The sequence below is a fragment of the Ursus maritimus genome, assembly GCF_017311325.1.
Source record: "Ursus maritimus isolate PB19 chromosome X unlocalized genomic scaffold, ASM1731132v1 scaffold_X1, whole genome shotgun sequence".
NCBI lineage: Eukaryota > Metazoa > Chordata > Mammalia > Carnivora > Ursidae > Ursus > Ursus maritimus.
Genome location: NW_024423319.1, coordinates 95687121 through 95707992, shown reverse-complemented (window position 1 = coordinate 95707992; position 20872 = coordinate 95687121).

Genomic DNA, 20872 nt, shown 5'->3' with positions numbered 1-20872 from the left:
CTCTCTCTCTCTTTTTACCCTTTCGCTCATTTGTTTTCTTTCTTAAGTTCCACATATGAGTGAAATCATACGGTATTTGTCTTTCTCTGACTGATTTATTTTGCTTAGCTTTATACTAATTTCATCCAAGGCATTGCAAATGGCCAGATTTCATTTCTTTTATGGCTGAATAATATCCCATTGTGTGTGTGTGTGTGTGTGTGTGTGTGTATGTATATATATATATATACACATACATTCATCTTCACCCATTCATCTATCCATGGACACTTGGGCTGTTTCCATAATTTGGCTATTGCAGATAATGCTGCTATAGACATCAGGGTGCATGTATCCCTCTGAATTAATATTTTTGAATTCTTTGGGTAAATACCAAGTAGTGCAATTGCTGGATCATAAGATAGTTCTATTTTTAACTCTCTGAGGAAACTCCTTATTGTTTTCCAGAGTGGCTGCCCCAGTTTGCATTCCGACTAACAGTGCAAGAGGGTCCCCCTTCCTCAGCATCCTCACCAACACCTGTTGTTTCCTGTGCTGTTGATTTTAGCCGTTCTGACAGGTGTGAGGTAATATCTCATTGTAGTTTTGATTTGCATTTCCGTGATGGTAAGTGAGGAGCATCTTTTCATGTGTCTGTTGCCAATCTGTATGTCTTTGGGAAAATGTTCATGTCTTCTGCCCTTTCTATAATTGGATTGTTCTTTTTTGGGGTGTTGAGTTTGATAAGTTCTTGATATACTGTAGATACTAACCATTTATCAGATATGTCATTTGTAAATAACTTCTCCTATTCCATAGGTTGCCTTTTAGTTTTGTTGACTGTTTCCATCCCTGTGCAGAAGCTTTTTATTTTGATGAAGTCCCAATAATTTAGTTTTGCTTTTGTTTCCCTTGCCTCAGGAGACATATCTAGAAAGAAGTTACTATAGCCGATTCAAAGAAGTTACTGCTTGTTTTCTCCTCTAGGATTTTGATGTTTTCAGGTCTCACATTTAGGTCTTCGATCCATTTTGAATTTATTATTGTGTATGGTGTAAGAAAGTGGTCCAGTTTCATTCTTCTGCATGTTGCTCTCCAGTTTTACCAACACCATTTGTTGAAAAAAACTGGCTTTTTTTTCCCATTGGATAGTCTTTCCTGCTTTGTCAAAGATTAATTGAGCATACAATTGTGGGTTCATTTCTGGGCTTTCTATTCTGTTCTATTGATCTCTGTGTCTATTTTTGTTCCAGTACTATACCCTTTTCACCACTACAGCTTTGTAATATACCTTGGAGTCCAGAACTGTGATGCCTCCAGCTTTGCTTTTCTTTTTCAAGGTTGCTTTGGCTATTTGGGTCTTTTGTGGTTCCATACAAATTTTAGGAATGTTTGTTTTAGCTCTGTGCAAAATGCTGCTGGTATTTTGATAGGGATTGCATTAAATATATAGATTGATTTGGGTAGCACACTTTAACAGTATTTGTTCTTCCAATTCATGAGCATGGAATGTCTCCATTTCTTTGTGTCACCTTCAATTTCTTTCATAAGTGTTCTATGGTTTTCAGAGTACAGATCTTTTATCTCTTTGGTTAGGTTTATTCCTAAGTATCTTATTGGTTTTGGTGCAATTGTAAATGGGATTGGTTCCTTAATTTCTCTTTCTGTTGCTTCGTTATTGATATATAGAAATGCAATAGATTTCTGTACGCTGATGTAACCTGTGACTTTAATGAATTCCTTTATCAGTTATAGTAGTTTTTTTGGTGGAGTCCTCTAGGTTTTCTATATAGTGTATCATGTCATCTGCAAATAGTGAAAATTTGACTTCTTCCTTGTTGATTTGGATACCTTTTATTTCTTCTTCTTGTCCGATTGCTGTGGCTAGGACTTCCAGTACGGTTAAGTAATGGTGTCATTAGAGTGGACATGCATGATCTATCTTTTGTCTCCAGTTAAATTTTCTCCTCTTTTTTAAGCTTCTTAAGGTCAAAACTTATGCCAGTGATTTTAAACCTGTCTTCTATTGTGATATATGCATGTGATATTTCCTTTAAGCACTGTTACAGCTATATCTTGCAATTATTGTTAATGTCTAATTTTTCTCCAAGTTATACATATTTTCCTGTTTCTGAATATGTGTAATAATTCATGATTATATATGGAAAATATTGATTCACATATTTGAGTATCTCAATTTTGTTTTCTTACTTAAAGTACTGAATATTCTTTGGCAGATAGTTAATTTATTTGTAGATCAGACTGATCATCTTGAAGCTGGTTATTAATTTTTATTAGGGAAACCCAAGGTAGCCTTTACTCCAGGGTAGATGAGTGCAACTTTTTGGGCTTTTTGGTATCTTTTTGCTGGATGCCATGTTTTCAACAAGATCTCTTCACTGTGGCTATTCAGAACTCAATAATTTCCTAGTCTTCTGGAATCTCTGGTAGTTTTTAGCTCACAGCTTCTTGGTAATGGTTCTTTTCCTAATAGTGTTGTTTGGCTGGCTTTCTGTATTTTCACTCTGTGCATATGTCACTTAGCATGCAGCTACCTATTCATAGAGACCACCATGCAGCTTTCTGGAGCTCCTTCTCTGAACGGTTTCCTTTTTTTTTGTTGTTGGTATCTAGGCCCTCAAGTTAGAACTAGGCCAATAGCCCTGAATAATGATCTCTTTCTACTCTGCTCAAATAGTACATCTTTCTTTGTTTGGCCTCCACTTCCTTGGGTAACAGTCCATAAGGCATCTCCTATCTAGAAGTTGGAGGAATGGCAGAGATCATTTTGTTGTTTCTCTTCTCTCGGGGATCACAGTCTTACACTGCCACTTGTCAAACATCTAAAAAAGTTATTTGATATATTTTGCTCATTTGGAGGGTTACTACAAAACCATTTTCTCCTTCATAAACAAAACAAAACTCTCATTAAGTATATCCTTGCTTGATTTTCTACGTTCCCTAACAAATCATTTCAGGACCTTAAAAGAAAGATATTTGGGTAACTTGGCTGCACCAGTGAAAGATGATGATTTGTAGTCTTTTCTGTGTTTTAAGATTTTTTGAAAGTAATTTTTATAATTTACTTCAAGTATAAATTTTATAGGAGTATGCTTACAAATTTAGAATACTTGTTAATAACTAAATGTATAATTATACATTGATTCTTTTTCTTTTCAGTCTGATTAGCATTTATTCTTTCACCAGTTTTCCGTCTTCCACCACAAACACTTCCTACCTGCCTTTTTTCCTATATTTTTCTCCTTAGCACTTTTCATTATATACCTTACTACCTAGTTTACCTGTTCATCTAATTAATTGTCTTTTCCACTTGAATGTAACACCCAGAAAATAGATATTTATCTGTTTTGTTCACTGCTAAATGCCCTCTGCTTGTAACAGAGCCCAGCAAATAATAGATTTGAATAAATGAGCGAATGAATGAATAAATGAAATTATTCATTCTACTCCTCCATACAGTACTATCTCAGTTTTATACATTACCAACAAAAATAATAAATTACTTTAAAACCAGCCTGCAAAGTCACCTGAAGATGGGGAACTATCTGTTGTTTCCAGTCAAGACTGAAGCCCAGTATCTCCTATATAACTCAGATGACAAAGTCTCATAGAAATTAAGATAATAGCCTGTCTCTCTATGGACTAAGAATACAGAATGGATTCATTTGGATCTTTTGATAAAACAAATCCTTATCATAGCACATGCTGTCAAGCAAAGAAAATGCTCTTACAGAGATTTCTCTGAAGACCCAACTTATTTAACCTTAAGCTTTCTCTAAACCAAACCAAAAGCCCAGTGTACCCAAACACTTAGCCTTAATTTTAACCTTGCACTCCAAACTGAATAGTTTGGAGGCAACTTTTTGTCTCAGTCCTTTAAAAAATTATTATCTATAGTGACACCAGTTGGTTGCTTCCATTATTTTCCTTCACAGGTTGGAAGAAATGTGGTGCTACCTATTATGTGCTACCCACATAAGCATATAGAAAACCAGATATTATATATTAGGGTGAGTTTATATAAAAGCTTTAATAACATTGCTATTAATAACAAACATATTGTAGTCTAATATTAAGTGAATTGTGGGATTTCTCTTTGGAACCACTTTTGACAATCTTCTTAACATCCCAATTAGGATTATATCTCATTGGGAAACAGAGAAAAATGCCCTCCAAAAATTCATCTATTATCTATTTATTTATTATTCATCTAGTATCCATTTACTTGTGATATGTTTACAAAATCAAGACCCTCTCCTAAAATAATGAAATAATAATATAGTATGTCATTCTTTGTGACCTGACATAAATACTGAATTATTTACTCATTCTAGTGTCCTTGCACACATTCAATAGATTTAAATAAGTGAAGAAACTACGTACAAGTATCAGTAATATTAAAGTAGCGCTGTCTTCAAAGAGAAAGAAAGCACACACAATTTAAACTAACGAGTTAAATTCTTATGTCTGCATCAAGACTACATCAAAAACTTATGACGAACTATATGCTGGCTAACTGAACATAATTAAAAAATTCTTAAGTCTGGTAATTCTAATTTTCCAACTTACAAATGAGGTCAATACCCTACTAAATGTTTTAAACTATAAAACAATCACATAATTGGTGGTAGCAGGGGGCAGGGGGTAAGAGACATTAGAGACCCTGTCAAGCTGCAAAGGAAATTACATTGCTAAATGAATCCTCATCAAACCCTGAGTCAGAGTTTTCACCGTAAACATTGCTATCATCTGATCGACTTTATTTTGAGCAGTACTCAAGGAATTAGAGTTAAGAAGGTAACAGCCTCTTCTCCTGTATATTCACTGTCACTACTTTTATTTATATAAGTATAGGCCATAAATCAATTAATAATCATGAAGTCATGGAGCCAAATAATGGGGAAATTGTGAAGTAGCAAAAAAAAATTTAAACATTAGGCAGCAAAAAATGAATTTACAAGAATATACAAGATTACAATACATTGAGAATATGATAAATTTCTGTACAGCAAAGAAAAATTATACTGATCATACACAGTTGCCCAAAATAATAATCAAGAGAACACATTAGAGCTTGCTGCTTGTCATCATTTTTACAGATTATATGTTTGATTCAACAGATAATTTGCAGTTTATGAAAATCTAGATTTAAATTATAAATCAAAAGGTAACACTCTTTGGTTTGGATAATTCTTTTTACAAATTCCACAAATGTTTTCCACCCTATGCTTGTCATATTGACATCTCAAAATTTCTAAAAATGAACTCATTATTTTACTCTAACATGCATTCCTCTGCTATATTTAAAAAATATTGTCCATGCCTTTACCATATGCCTAGTAGAAATGAGACATAAAGCACTGTCAGAGAAACAAGTTGGAGGTCAATATCAGTAAGCCAATAAATTAAGTCTGATAAGTGAGTAAAATATAATGTCCAACATGGCTATGGAAAACTGGAAATAAGATTTAGGGATCAGAAATCCAGGAATATAATAGGAAGCAATTATTCAGACAAGCAAGAGAGGAAAACAGTATACACGAATATCAGGAGCCAGCAGTGCCCATGGTACATTTTTACAGACTCAAATCTGGTACAGTTTTTTAAAGGTCCTTCCTCTGGGAAAAAGGACAATACCCTTTCATTTAAATAATCACTGATTCCTGTCAATTCTGTCTTCATAAAGTCTTTTTAATCCATTTCCTTCCCTCCACTCCTACAGCTAGAGTCATAGCTCATCTCCCCTTCATGGTTGATTCAAAAGTCTCTTACCAGGGCTCTGTTCTTTCAATGTTTCCCCATTCTAGAGTATCCCACATAGAGCTGACAAATTTAAATTCTATGGCTAATCCCCTTCCCACAAACTTGCAATGGCTTCCCTCAAATTACAGAATAAAGACCATATTCCTCAGCTTGTAAGTACAGGCTTTCTTTTTTAAAATAATTAATTACGTTTGAGTATATTTGACACACAATGTTACATTAGTTTGGGTATACAACTTAGTTATTTGACCAGTTTATACACTGTGCTATGTTCACAAATGTAACTACCATCTGTCCCGTTACATCGCTATTACATTATCATTGACTGTATTCCTTATGCTCTCTTTTTTATTCCTGTGACTTACTCATTTCATAACTGGAGGCCTGTATCCTCCTCTCCCCCTCACCTACTTTCCCAATCCCCCACTCCTCTCCCCTCTGGAAACCATCAGTTTGTTCTCTGTATTTACAGGGCTGATTCTGCTTTTTGTTTAATTTTTTATATTCCATTTATGAGCGGAATCATATGGTATGTCTTTCATAGACTGACTTATTTCACTTAGCATAATAACCTCTAGATTCATCAATGTTGTCTCAAATGCTATGATCTCATTTTTTATGGCTGTTTAATATTCAATAATACACACACACACACACACACATTTTCCTTATCCATTCATCTACTAATGAAAACTCAGATTTCTTCCATGTCTTGGCTATTGTAAATAGTGCAATAAACATAGGGGTGCATATATCTTTTTGAGTTAGTGTTTTTGTTTTCCCTGGGTAAATGCCAAATAGTGGAATTATTGGATCTTATGGCATTTCTTTTTTTTTAATTTTTTGAAGAAATGCCATACTGTTTTCCACAGTGGCTGCACCAATTTACATTACCACAAAGAGTACACGAGGGTTTGTTTTCCCCCACATCTTCACCAACACTTGTCTCGTCTTTTTGATTGTAGCCATTCTGACAGGTGTGAGGTGATATCACATTGTGAGGCATTTTTTAAGTTTTTATTTAAATTCCAATTAGGTAACATACAATGTTATATTAGTTTCAGATGTACAAAATACTGATTCAACACTTCCATATATCACCTGGAGCTCATCACGACAAGTGCACTCCTTAATCCCCATTACCTATTTAACAATCCCCCCACCTCCTCCCCTTTTGTAACCATCAGTTTCTTCTAATTAAGAGTCTGTTTCTTGTCTCTTCCTCTTCTCTTTTTTCCTTTTGCTCATTTGTTTTGTTTCTTAAATTCCACATATGAATGAAATAATATGGTATCTGTCTTTCTCTGACTGACTTATTTCACTTAGCATTATACTCTAGCTCCATCCATGTGACTGCAAATGGAAAGATTTCATTCCTTCTGATGGCTAATATTCCAGTGTGTGTGTGTGTGTGTGTGTGTGTGTGTGTGTGTGTGTGTGTGTATTACTACCTCTTTATCCATTCATCAGGCGATGGACATTTGAACTCTTCCCATAATTTGGCTATTGTAGATACTGCTGCTATAAACATCAGGGTGCATGTACCCCTTTGAATTCGTATTTTTGTATTCTTTAAGTACCTAGTAGTACAATTGCTGGATCATAGAGTAGCTCTATTTTAACTTTTTGAGGAACCTCCATACTGTTTTCCAGAGTGGCTGCACCAGTTTGCATCCCCACCAACACAGCAGGAGTGTTTCTTTTTCTCCACATCCTTGCCAATAGCTGTTATTTTTGTTGTTGTTGTTGTTGTTGTTATTGATTTTAGCCGTTCTGACAAGCGTGAGGTGATATCTCATTGCAGTTTTGATTTGTATTTCCCTGATTGTAGGTGATGAGTTGTATGACAACTTTATATATTTTGGATATTAACCCCTTATTAGAAACATCATTTGCAAATACCTTCTCCCATTTAGTAGGTTGTCTTTTTGTGTTCTTGATGGTTTTCTCTGTTGTGCAAAAGCTTTTTATTTTGATGTAGTCCCAATAGTTCATTTTTGCTTTTGCTTCCCCTGTTTTAGGAGACATGTCTAGAAAATTGTTTCTATGGCTGATGTCAGAGAAATTCCTGCCTGTGTTCTCTTTTAGGATTTTTAAGGTTTCAGGTCTCACGTTTATGTCTTTAACTCACTTTGACTTTACTTTTGTGTATAATGTTAGAAAGTAGTCCAGTTTCACTCTTTTACATATAACTAACTATGCACTTTTCCCCAGCACCATTTATTGAAAAGACTGTCTTCCCCACTGTATATTCTTGCCTCCTTTGTCATAGATTAATTGACCATATAAATGCGAGTTTATTTCTGGGGTCTCTATTCTGTTCCATTGATCTATGTGTCTATTTTTGTGCCAATATCATACTGCTTGGATTACTATGGCTTTGTAGCATATCTTGAAATCTGCAATTGCCATAACTCCAGCTTCCTTCTTTCTTAGTATTGCTTTGGATATTTGGAGTCTTCTGCAATTCCATACAAATTTTAGTATTATTTGTTCTAGTTTTGTGAAAAATGCTGTTGCTCTTTTGATAGGGATTGCAATAAATCTGTAGATTGCTTTGGGTAATATGGACATCTTGATAATATTAATTATTCTAATCCATCAGAATGGAGTATTTTTCCATTCATTTGTGTCATCTTCAATTTCTTCCATCAGTGTTTTATAGTTTTCAGACTACAGGTTTTTCACCTCTTCGGTTAAGTTTATTCCTAGGTATTTTATTCTTTTTGGTGCAAACATAATTTTTTAAAATTTCTCTTTCTGTGACTTTGCTGTTAGTGTGTAGAAACACTACCAATTTCTGGGTATTAATTTTGTATCCTACCACTTTACTGAATTTGTTTATTACTTCTAGTAGTTTTTTGGTGGAGTTAAGTGTTTTCTATAATTGTATGCCATCTACAAATAGTGACAGTTTAACTTCTTAACAAAATATTACCAAACCATATACAATAATACATTAAAAAAATATCATTCACCACGATCAGGTAGGATTTATTCTTAGGTTGCAAGGATGGTTCAATAGTCACAAATCAATCAATGTCATATACCACATCAACAAGACAAAGGATAAAAATCATATGATCATGTCAATAGATGCCAAAAAAGCATCTGACAAGATTCAGTATCTATTCATGATAAAAACTCCCAACAAAATTGAGTTACGGGAAACATACCTTAGCATAATATATTTTCTTTCATTTGAGTCCAAACTTCCTTTTCTTCTTCATCCCATACTTCACCTGAAGCAGACTACTCACTAGTCCATAAATATGTCCAGAAGTGTGATACTGTTATCTCTACTCTTGACTTGATCTCAACTGTACCTTGCTTATAATGATCACTCCTCAACAACACTTGAGAGCAGGAACTCAGTCCTGTTATCTTTATATTCCCAACATGGCCTTGTCTTGTATGGCTGGAAGTTCAAGAAATGTGTTGAAATAGAGTTTCCATTCTGTGTTTTTGGAAAGAAATATTTCTATTATGTGTGTTAGGTCAGAGTAATGTGTTATCTAAGAATAACAAATCCCTTTTGAGTAAGTTAGGTTATGGCCTTTAGTTCAATCCAACTCCACACCAAGTACAAAGTTGTATGCAGCATAATAATGAAGTAGAAAAAAAATATCTGAGTAAAAGATTAGAAAGCAGTGAATACTAACAAACAAAATTACAAAGAAATTTTTTTTTTATTCTTAAAAGGAATGGGATACATATCAGTGTGACACTGAAAAGCTCCTTAGGAAAAAATGAAGATCCAGAGAAGTATATGACTTACTGGTGAGAGGCTAAATTATCAAAGGTGTAATATTACCTGTGACTTTATTTATATTTATGAACTTAATATATAATATTCTATATATTATTCAATTATTCAAATGAAATTTCTTAATTGTCAGATGATTTGTATTACTTATAAAACATTCTAATATGTTTACTTGATGATCAATATTAAAACTTAAGAAAACAGATAATTTAAAATTTAACTGCTTAGGGGCACCTGGGTAGCTCAGTCAGCTAAGCATCCGACTCTTGATTTCAGCTCAGGTCATGATCTCAGGGTCATGGGATCAAGCTCTGCATCAGGCTCCATGCTCAGGAGGGAGTCTGCTTGAGATTCTCTTTTCCTCTCCCTCTGCCCCTCCCCCCCCACTCTCTGTCTCAAATAAATAAATAAATCTTTTTATACGGGCTTCTGTCAGATCCAGGGGTAAATCAGGTAGCAAGACTGTCACCCTATTCCCTAAGTCCTAATTCTGAATGTCAGCCTATTTCTAATTTTACATCAGTGAACAAACCAGAACATTTTAAAAACAAAACAAAACAAAAACAAAAAAAAATTTTTTGAAGAGTATAAATATGGCAATCTCTGGGGATCCCTGAGAAGTAAAGAGAAGCTATTATGGGAGCACAGGAGTCCTGGAAACCAAAAGAATCAGCATGAGGTACAGATGAAGTTAGTAAGAGAATAATATAAAAAGCTGTCAGAAACAAGAGGAAAGGCTTTTATAGATACTAAAACTCAGGCAGTGCTCAATACATGTTTAATCATGTCACTACATGCAACAAACCTTCATAAAAACCAACAAGGAAAGGTATTCCTAGAAAAATAACAAACTCTCAGAGCACAGAAATATGCATGAAACACAAAGATAGGATGGCATACACACAACAGTGAAAGCTTGAAATTATTTTTTAAATAAACTATAACTTTAATCTAAGAACAAGTTTTTGGGTAAACAAACGCTTAACCAGAAAAAAAAGTGGGAAATGTATGCTTATAACATGAGTGCTTGAAAGGTTCACTAGTTTTGTGTAGGTAAGAAACCAATGAGAAGCTGTCACTGGCTGTGACAGATGTTCCTAAATAAGGATTCTCTTGTTCTGGCATAATTCCAAGATTCAGATTTATAGAAGTTACAATATTTCTTTGGAAATATGTTTACACAGAGTGCACATGCAGTAGGAACACACAATGATGCCAAATCCTTTTCTAAGCTTATAGTCATTGAAGAATGTAGATTAGGTTACCAAGGAAGATCAGCATAGCTGGATAAACCATCAGCCCTTTCTTCTTTTTATTTTTTTTACATTTTTAAAATTATTTTTGAAGTTTTCATTTAAATTCCAGTTAGTTAACATACAGTGTAATATAAGACTCAGGTGTACAATTTAGTGATTCAACACTTCCATACACCACCTAGTGTTCATCACAACAAGTCCACTCCTTAATCCCCATAACCCTTTTAACCCATCCCCCCATTTCCCCTCTGGTAACGATCAGTTTGTTCCCTATAGTTAAGAGTCTGTTTCTTGGTTTGCCTTTCTCTTTTTTTCCCCACTATGAACATTTGTTTTGTGTCTTAAGTTCCACATATGAGTGAAATCATATTGTATTTTTCTTTCTCTGATTTATTTCACATAGCATATATGATATTGTCTAGCTCCATCCAAGACACTGCAAATAGAAAGATTTCATTCTTTTTATGGCTGAGTAATATTCCATTGTATATAAACACCACTTCTTCTTTATCCATTCATCAACTGAGGGACATTTAGGTTTATTTCATAATATGGCTATTGTAGATAATGCTTCATAAACATTGGGGTGCATGTATCCCTTAGCATTCATATTTTTGTATCCTTTGGGTAAATACCTAGTAGTGCAATGGCTGAATCATACGGTAGTTCTATTTTTAACTTTTTGAGGAACCTCCATACTGTTTCCCAGAGTGGCTGTACTAGTTTGCATTTCCACCAACAGAGCAAGACTGGTTCCCTTTCTCTACATCCTCACCAACACCTGTTATTTCTTGTGTTGTTGATTTTAGCCATTCTGGTGTGTGTGAGGTGCTGTTTCATTGTAGTTTTGATTTGCATATTTCTGATGATAACTGATATTGAGTACCTTCTCATATGTTCTATTGGTCATCTGTTGTCTTTGGGAAAATATCTATTCATGTCTTCTGCCCATTTTTAATTGGATTATTCATTTTTGGGTATGGAGTTTTATAAATTCTTGACATACTTTGGATACTAACCCTTTATCACATATATCATTTACAAATATCTTTTCTGATTCTTTAGGTTGCCTTTGAGTTTCCTTGATTGTTTCCTTCACTGTGCAGAAGCTTTTTATTTCGATGAAGGCCCAATAGTTTATTTTTGCTTTTGTTTCCCTTGCCTCTGGAGACATATCTAGTAAGTACTTCCTATGGGCAGTGTCAAAAAGGTTATTGCCTATGTTCTCCTCTAGGATTTTATGGATTCTTGTCTCTCATTTAGGTCTTTGATCCATTTTGAATTTATTTTGTGTATGGCATAAGAAAATGGTCCAGTTTTATTGTTTTGCATGTTGCTGTCCAGTTTTCCCAACACCATTTGTGGAAGAGACTGTCTTTTTCCCATTGGATATTTTTTACAGCTTTGTCGAAGATTAATTGACCATATAGTTGCAGGTTCATTTTTGGGTTTTCTATTCTGTTCTATTGATCTATGTGTCTATTTCTGTGTCAGTACCATACTCTTTTGATCACTATAGCTTTGTAAAATACCTTGAAGTCCAGAACTGTGATGCCTCCAGCTTAGCTCTTCTTTTTCAAGGCTGCTTTGGCTCTCCAGGTTGTTTTTGTGGTTCCATACAAATTTTAGGATTGCTTGTTCTAGCTCTGTGCAAAATGCTGCTGGTATTTTGATAGGGATTGCATTAAATGTGTAGATTGCTTTGGGTAATATAGATATTTTAACAATATTTGTTCTTCCAATCCATGTGCATGGAATGTCTCCATTTCTTTGGGTCACCTTCAATTTCAGTCATAAGTGTTCCTATAGTTTTCAGAGTACAGATTTCTTATCTCTTTGGTTAGGTTTATTCCTAGGTATCTTATTGCTTTTGGTGTAATTGTAAATGGGACTGATTACTTGATTTTTCTTTCTGCTGCTTCATCATTGGTGTATAGAAATGCAACAGGGGCGCCTGGGTGGCACAGCGGTTAAAGCGTCTGCCTTTGGCTCAGGGCGTGATCCCGGCGTTACGGGATCGAGCCCCACATCAGGCTCCTCCGCTATGAGCCTGCTTCTTCCTCTCCCACTCCCCCTGCTTGTGTTCCCTCTCTCGCTGGCTGTCTCTATCTCTGTCAAATAAATAAATAAAATCTTAAAAAAAAAAAGAAATGCAACAGATTTCTCATTTTTTTCAAGGATTTATTTATTTGCTTTAGAGACAGAGAGAAAGAGAGAGAAAGTGCAGGGAAGCAGGGGAAGAGGAAGAGAGAGAGAATCTCAAGAATACTCCCCTCTGAGTACAGAGCCTGAGGTGGGGCCCAATCTCATGACCCTGAGATCATGACCTGAGCTAAAATCAAGAGTCAGACACTTAACTGAATGAGCTACCTAGGCACCCCAAAAGGCAATGGATTTCTGTAAGTTGATTTTGTATACCTAGGCACCCCAAAAGGCAACAGATTTCTATAAGTTGATTTTGTATCCTGTGACTTTACTGAATTCTTCTATCAGTTCTAGCTAGTTTTCTATATAGAGTATCAGTTCTAGTTTTCTATATAGAGTATCATGTAATCTGCGAATAGTGAAAGTTTTACTTCTTCCTTGCCCATTTGGGTGCCTTCTATTTCTTTGTGTTACCTGATTTCAGAGGCTAGGACTTCAGTACTATGTTAAATAACAGTGGCAAGAGTGGATATCCCTGGGGCGCCTGGGTGGCCAGTCAGTTAATTGTTCAACTCTTGGTTTTGGCTCAGAGTCTGTTTGAAGATTCTCTCCCTCTGCCCGTTCCCCCACTTGTGCGCACATGCTCTCTTCTCTCTCTTTAATAAATAAATGCATCTTTAAAAAAAAAAAGGTGCACATCCCTGTCTTGCTCCTGGCCATGGAGTAAAATCTCTCAGTTATTTCCCAGTGAGGATACTGTTAGTTGTAAGTTTTTCATATATGGCCTTTATTATGTTGAGGTATGTTATCTTTAACCCTACTTTGTTGTGGGTTTTTATCATCAATGGATATTGTACTTTGTCAAGTGCTTTTCCTGCACTTATTGAAAGGATTCTTCCTGTTTTAGGAAATGGCAATTAAGCTGAGACATGAAGGATAGTAAAGAGCCAGCCATGTAAGAACCTGGGTCAGGACATTTCAGCTGAAAGTATTCATGTGCAGAGGCTCCATTTTAATTCAGGTTCTGAAGAAGTAAACCCTGAGATGGATACTTGGAGGAACACAGTATATTGAGCAACTGTTCTTTAGGGAAAAACCTTTAGGAGAGGGTGGAATCAGAATAGAGAAGAATCAAAAGGTGAGTGAGGATATAGTCTCAGATAAAGTCTAGATTTGGCCTGATCCATAGTGGAAGGGTTCTGGAGTACAAACCATACTGCAGAGTTCTCTGCTCCTTGACATTAGGGGGTGACCATTTGTACCTGCATAACAGTGTATCAGTCATTCATTGGCTTAGTGTTGCATTGCAGGGGTGGGAGAGATGTAATTTCCCAGGCAAGACAGCTTCTGTCAGGTTTATTTTCCAAAGAAAAAAGGCAACTGTGAGCTAACATTTACAGCAGCTGAGGAACGGATGCCCGGATAACCACGTCTACTATGGGCTCTAAGGTAAAAGAGAGCTCAGGTACCTTTCAAAACTAAAATAATGCTGTTAAGTGTTGTAGTTACTATTGTTGCACAACAAACCAGGCCAAATTTAGTAGCATAAAAAAACAACCATATTATTATTCTCATGAATGCTATAAGTAACATATTCAGAGTAGACAGAGTAGAAATAATTTATCTGAGGCCTTAGCTGAAAAGAAGCAATTGAATTTGGAGTGATTCATTTGACTGGGAGCTGGAAATATCTGGAGCCTTTTTACTTACACATCTGATGACTGGACTGAATAATCTGAAAGCTGTACTCAGCTGTAACTGGCAATGAAACCACCAAGATCTAATCTCTCCTTATAGACTGAGTTTTCTAAAAAGCACACAAATAACTTCTGAGATGGAAAGTCCTGAGAAAGCCCCCTGAGGGCAAACATCCCAAGTTTCACAGTCTTTTCTATTCCAACATCAAAGGTCACATAGCATTACTTTACTGACTGAAGAAATCACAAGCCCACCCAAATTCAAGGAAGAATGGACATAGATCCATCCTCCTCTGAGAAGAATGTCAAAGAACTGCTGGCCATTTTTTAAAAACTATGACAGTGAGCAAGGGAGAGAGTGGTTTAAGATAAACTTAAAGAGGCAGGCAGAACGACAAGTAATGGGAAGAGTACTGCAAATTTAAAGTTCCATTTTGCGATTGCTAAACTCAGATGCACTGAACTACTTAAGTGGAGATATGAAGTATGCAGTTGGATGTATGTGCCTAGAGCTCAAAAGAAAGGTCTAATCAGGAGATATAAGAGACTAGTCATATATAGATGATTAAAATGCAATTACTTATTAAGAATATATCAATATTCTCAGAGTTACTCAGTGTATGTTAACTTAGTTTCTTTCTAGAAATGTGATATAAATTTACACCCTCACCAGAATAATAAGAGAATGCTAGATGCAAATATCTTGATTTTACTTCAGTTCAGGGTAAACATTCATAGTCCTTAAAATCAGCCATCTTGGGATTGTTGCTCAACAATCAGTCCCTTTTGTCAATGTTCAAACTGAGCTTTCTAGTCACTATACAAAGTCCCAGATTCCTCTTCCAATATTGTTCCCATAATACAGCAGCATATCTAATCATATTGAGTTTCATGTGTCTTTCATACCCTAGAGATTCCTAAACTTCATACATAGATTAAACCTTGTTTTCATTGGATCTCAATAGATAGGATTGAATAGGACAAGAGTTATTTAAGGAAGCAGGGATGAAAGCATATTGAAAAGCCATCATAAGCTACATCTAGTAGAAGGAGATTGCGCCAACAGCAACACTAAATATTTAAAGACTTAAAAATGTAGTTCTGAGCTCAAAGAATGTTCTCAGTTCAATACAAATGGATCTCCCAAGTGATCCTATAGATCCATAGTCCCCAAATGTCAGTGATTTTGGCCCCTTTGGTATATTGGCATTGTTTGGAGACATTTTTGGTTGTCACAAATGGGTGGGGGGAGAACTGTTAATAGCATTAAATGGGTAGAAGACAGAAATGCTGTTAAGTGTTCTACAGTGTACAGGACAGTCCCCAACAACAAACAATTAACCGATCCAAAATATCAATAGTTCCAAGGTTTAAAAAATCAGCTAAATATTAACTCTAGAGTCTAAACTTCTTTTTGTATGAATTATGCACAGTATCCAGTGGGTCTCCCCCATCAAATGCATATGACTGTTGATTTATGATGAGAAGGCAAATAAAGGGAAATATACAAAGTCATCGACTTCAAATTAGCAATGAAAGGTAACTAGAAACTCATAGAAATGATGAGGGAAGTCAGATTTAGAAATGTGAAATTGAGACAGACTCATTAATGGCCAGGAATTAGAAGTGGTACTTAAAGAAACTTCTTATATGTGGACATGTTTTGTAAATTTGAAATCCTATAAATACATTTTACATAGATATAATATACCCTGCCTCATCAGTTTTCCTTTTAATATGTCTTGAATTTATTGTATAGGAATATACAATAAAGAGGAAGGAGTTAAGATGGCAGAGGAGTAGGGGTCCCCTTTTTCAGCTGGTCCCCTGAGTGGAGCTGGATAAGTACCAGACCATCCTGAAAACCCATGGAATCAGCCTGAGATGCAGGAAGATACATCTGGATCTCTACAAATGAACATCTCCAGCACTGAGTATTGAGATATGAAGCAGGGACAGTGAATCCACGCACAGATATCAGAAGAAAAATGGAAGGGGGAGGGAACCTCCATGCTCAGGTGCTGGGAAGCGGTAGCCACCTACAGTGGGGAGCAGGCCGGACTCAGATCAGCACCTGTGAGAGAGCAGACTGAGACCGTGAGCCTGGAAATGCGCATGCATACAAACTGAAAACCGGAACTCCAGAGGGCTCACTGGAACCGGACTGAGAACGGGAGCTCGGAAGCACGCACGTGACCAGACTGAAAACTGGCGCTCCGGAGTGCGTGCAAACCACACTGAAACAGGGAGCTCGGGAGCATGCGGGGGCAGCTGGCAGCTGGTGGTATTAGAAACACAAAGGACAGAGACGTGCTGGCCCTGGAAGTGAGGGCTGGGACGCCGGCTGTGGGGTGCACAACCCAGGACGCTGCAGGGTCCTTAGCAGGAACAACAAGCAGAGTTAAAGAGGCTAGAAGATCTCAGTGGAGAGCGGACTGCGATCTCTCTGCTCTGAGACAGAGGCTAGGATTCAGCCACTGCTGCTCTGACTCTCAGAAGAGCTACAGAAAACAGCCAGGGAAAGTCACCAGAGAATAAAAGCCCGGAAATACCAGCTCACATTGTACCCATACCCATCACTCCTCACAGGGGACAGGGAGACTCTACCCAAACCGAGTTACCTGAACATCAGCGCGGCAGGCCCCTCCCCCAGAAGGCAGGCTGAAAAATCAAGAAGCCCACATCCCTAAGGTCCCTATAAAACAAGTGCACACTGCCTGGGTCCTGGTCAATAATTTGGGCTCTGGGTAACCCCGCAACGTCTCCTAATCAGAATGATGAGGAGAAATCACCCCTAGCAAAGAAAAGATAATGAGTCTGTGGCCTCTGCCACAGAACTGATAGATACGGATATAACCAAATTATCAGAAATGGAGTTCAGAGTAACAATGATCAAGATGATCTGTGGACTTGAAAAAAATATTAATGAAAATATTAACGAGAATATAGAATATCTAAGGGCGGAAATGAGAGCAAATCTGGCAGAAATTAAAAATGCTATGAATCAAACGCAGTCAAAACTAGACGCTCTGACGGCCAGGGTAAATGAGGCAGAAGAATAAATTAGTGAATTGGACGATGGGATGGTGAAAGAGAAAGCTAAAACAGAAACTTGGCTCAAAAAAATCCAATCTCAAGAATGTAGGTTATGGGAGATTACTGACTCAATAAAACGTTCCAATGTCGGAATCATTGGCATCACTGAGGGGGTGGAAAAAGAGAGAGGTCTAGAAGAGATATTTGAACAAATTGCAGCTGAAAACTTCCCTAATCTAGCAAAGGAAACAAGCATTCATGTCCAAGAGGCAGAGAGGACCCCTCCCAAGGTCAACCATAGGGCAATTTGCAAATATTAGATCCAAGGATACAGTACTGAAAGCGGCCAGGGCAAAGAAATTCTCACATACAGAGGCAAAAATATTAGGATTGCAGCTGAAAACTTCCCTAATCTAGCAAAGGAAACAAGCATTCATGTCCAAGAGGCAGAGAGGACCCCTCCCAAGGTCAACCATAGGGCAATTTGCAAATATTAGATCCAAGGATACAGTACTGAAAGCGGCCAGGGCAAAGAAATTCTCACATACAGAGGCAAAAATATTAGGATTACATCAGACCAGTCTACACAGACCTGGAATGAGAGAAAGGGTTGGGGGGGCATTTTTAAAGCTCTTTCAGAGAAAAACATGCAGCCAAGGATCCTTTATCCAGCAAGGCTGTCATTCAGAATTGATAGAGAAATAAAGACATTTCAGAATCGCCAGTCACTAACCAATTTTGTAACCACGAAACCAGCCCTACAGGAGATATTACGGGGGGTTCTATAAAAGTAAAAAGGCCCCAAGAGTGATACAGAACAGAAAGTCACAGCCAATACAAACAAAGACTTTACTGGCAACATGGCAACATTAAAATCATATCTCTCAGTAATCAGTCTTAATGTAAATGGTTTGAACCATCCCATAAAACGCCACAGGGTTGCAGATTGGATAAAAAGAAATGACCCATCCATTTGCTGTCTACAAGAGACTCATTTCGAACCCAAAGATGCATTCAGACTGAGAGTAAGGGGATGGAGTACCATCTTTCACGCAAATGGACCTCAAAAGAAAGCTGGGGTAGCAATTCTCATATCAGATAAATTGGATTTTAAACTACAGACTATAGTTAGAGATGCAGAAGGGCACTATATTATTCTTAAGGGAAGTATTCAACAAGTGGATATGACAATTATAAATATATATGCCCCCAACAGGGGAGCAGCAAGATACACAAGCCAACTCTTAACCAGAATAAAGAGACATATAAATAAAAATACATTAATAGTAGGGGACCTCAACACTCCACTCTCAGAAATAGACAGAACACCCTGGCAAAAACTAAGCAAAGAATCAAAGGCTTTGAATGCCATACTCGACGAGTTGGACCTCATAGATATATATAGAACACTACACCCCAGAACCAAAGAATACTCATTCTATTCTAATGCCCATGGAACATTCTCAAGAATAGACCATGTTCTGGGACACAAAACAGGTCTCAACCGATACCAAAAGATTGAAATTATCCCCTGCATATTCTCAGACCACAACGCTCTGAAATTGGAACTCAACCACAAGGAAAAATTTGGAAGAAACTCAAACACTTGGAGACTAAGAACCATCCTGCTCAGGAATGACTCGATAAACCAGGAAATCAAAAATCAAATTAAACAATTTATGGAGACCAATGAGAATGAAAATACAACAGTCCAAAACCTATGGGATACTGCAAAGGCAGTCCTAAGGGGGAAATACATAGCCATCCAAGCCTCACTCAAAAGAATAGAAAAATCTAAAATGCAGTTTTTATATTCTCACCTCAAGAAGCTGGAACAGCAACAGAGGGACAGGCCTAATCCACGCACGAGGAAGCAGTTGACCAAAATTAGAGCTGAAATCAATCAAGCAGAAACCAGAAGTACAGTAGAGCAGATCAACAGGACTAGAAGCTGGTTCTTTGAGAGAATCAATAAAATTGACAGACCACTGGCAAGACTTATCCAAAAGAAAAGAGAAAGGACCCAGATTATTAAAATTATGAATGAAAAAGGAGAGGTCACGACGAACACCATTGAAATTGGAAGGATTATTAGAAATTTTTATCAACAGCTATATGCCAATAAACTAAGCAATCTGGAAGAGATGGAATCCTTCCTGGAAACCTATAAACTACCAAGATTGAAACCGGAAGAAATTGATTCCTTAAACAGGCCAATTAATTATGAAGAAATTGAGTCAGTGATAAACAACCTTCCAAATAACAAAACTCCAGGCCCGGACGGTTTTCCTGGGGAATTCTACCAAACATTCAAAGAAGAAATAATACCTATTCTCCTAAAGCTATTTCAAAAAATAGAAACAGAAGGAAAGCTACCAAACTCATTCTATGAGGCCAATATTACCTTGATCCCCAAACCAGGCAAAGACCCCCTCAAAAAGGAGAATTACAGACCGATTTCCCTAATGAATATGGACGCCAAAATCCTCAACAAGATACTTGCTAATAGAATCCAACAGTACATTAAAAGGATTATCCATCACGATCAAGTGGGATTCATACCTGGGATGCAAGCGTGGTTCAATATTCGCAAATCAATCAGCGTGATACATCATATCAACAAGAAAAGACTCAGGAACCATATGATCCTCTCAATCGATGCCGAAAAAGCATTTGACAAAATACAGCATCCTTTCCTGATTAAAACCCTTCAGAGTGTAGGAATAGAAGGTACATTTCTCAATCTCATAAAAGCCATCTATGAAAAGCCTACTGCAAATATTATTCTCAATGGGGAAAAGCTGGAAGCCTTTCCCTTAAGATCAGGAACTCGACAAGGATGCCCACTCTCGCCACTATTATTCAACATAGTACTAGAAGTCCTTGCAACAGCAATCAGACGACAAAAAGGGATCAAAGGTATTCAAATTGGCAAAGAAGAAGTCAAAATGTCTCTCTTTGCAGATGACATGATACTCTATATGGAAAACCCAAAAGAAGCCACTCCCAAACTATTAGAAGTTATAGAGCAATTCAGTAACGTGGCGGGATACAAAATCAATGCTCAGAAATCAGTTGCATTTCTATACACGAATAACGAGACCGAAGAAAGAGAAATTAGGGAATCCATCCCATTTACAATAGCACCAAAAACCATACGTTACCTTGGAATTAACTTAACCAGAGACGTAAAGGACCTATATTCTAGA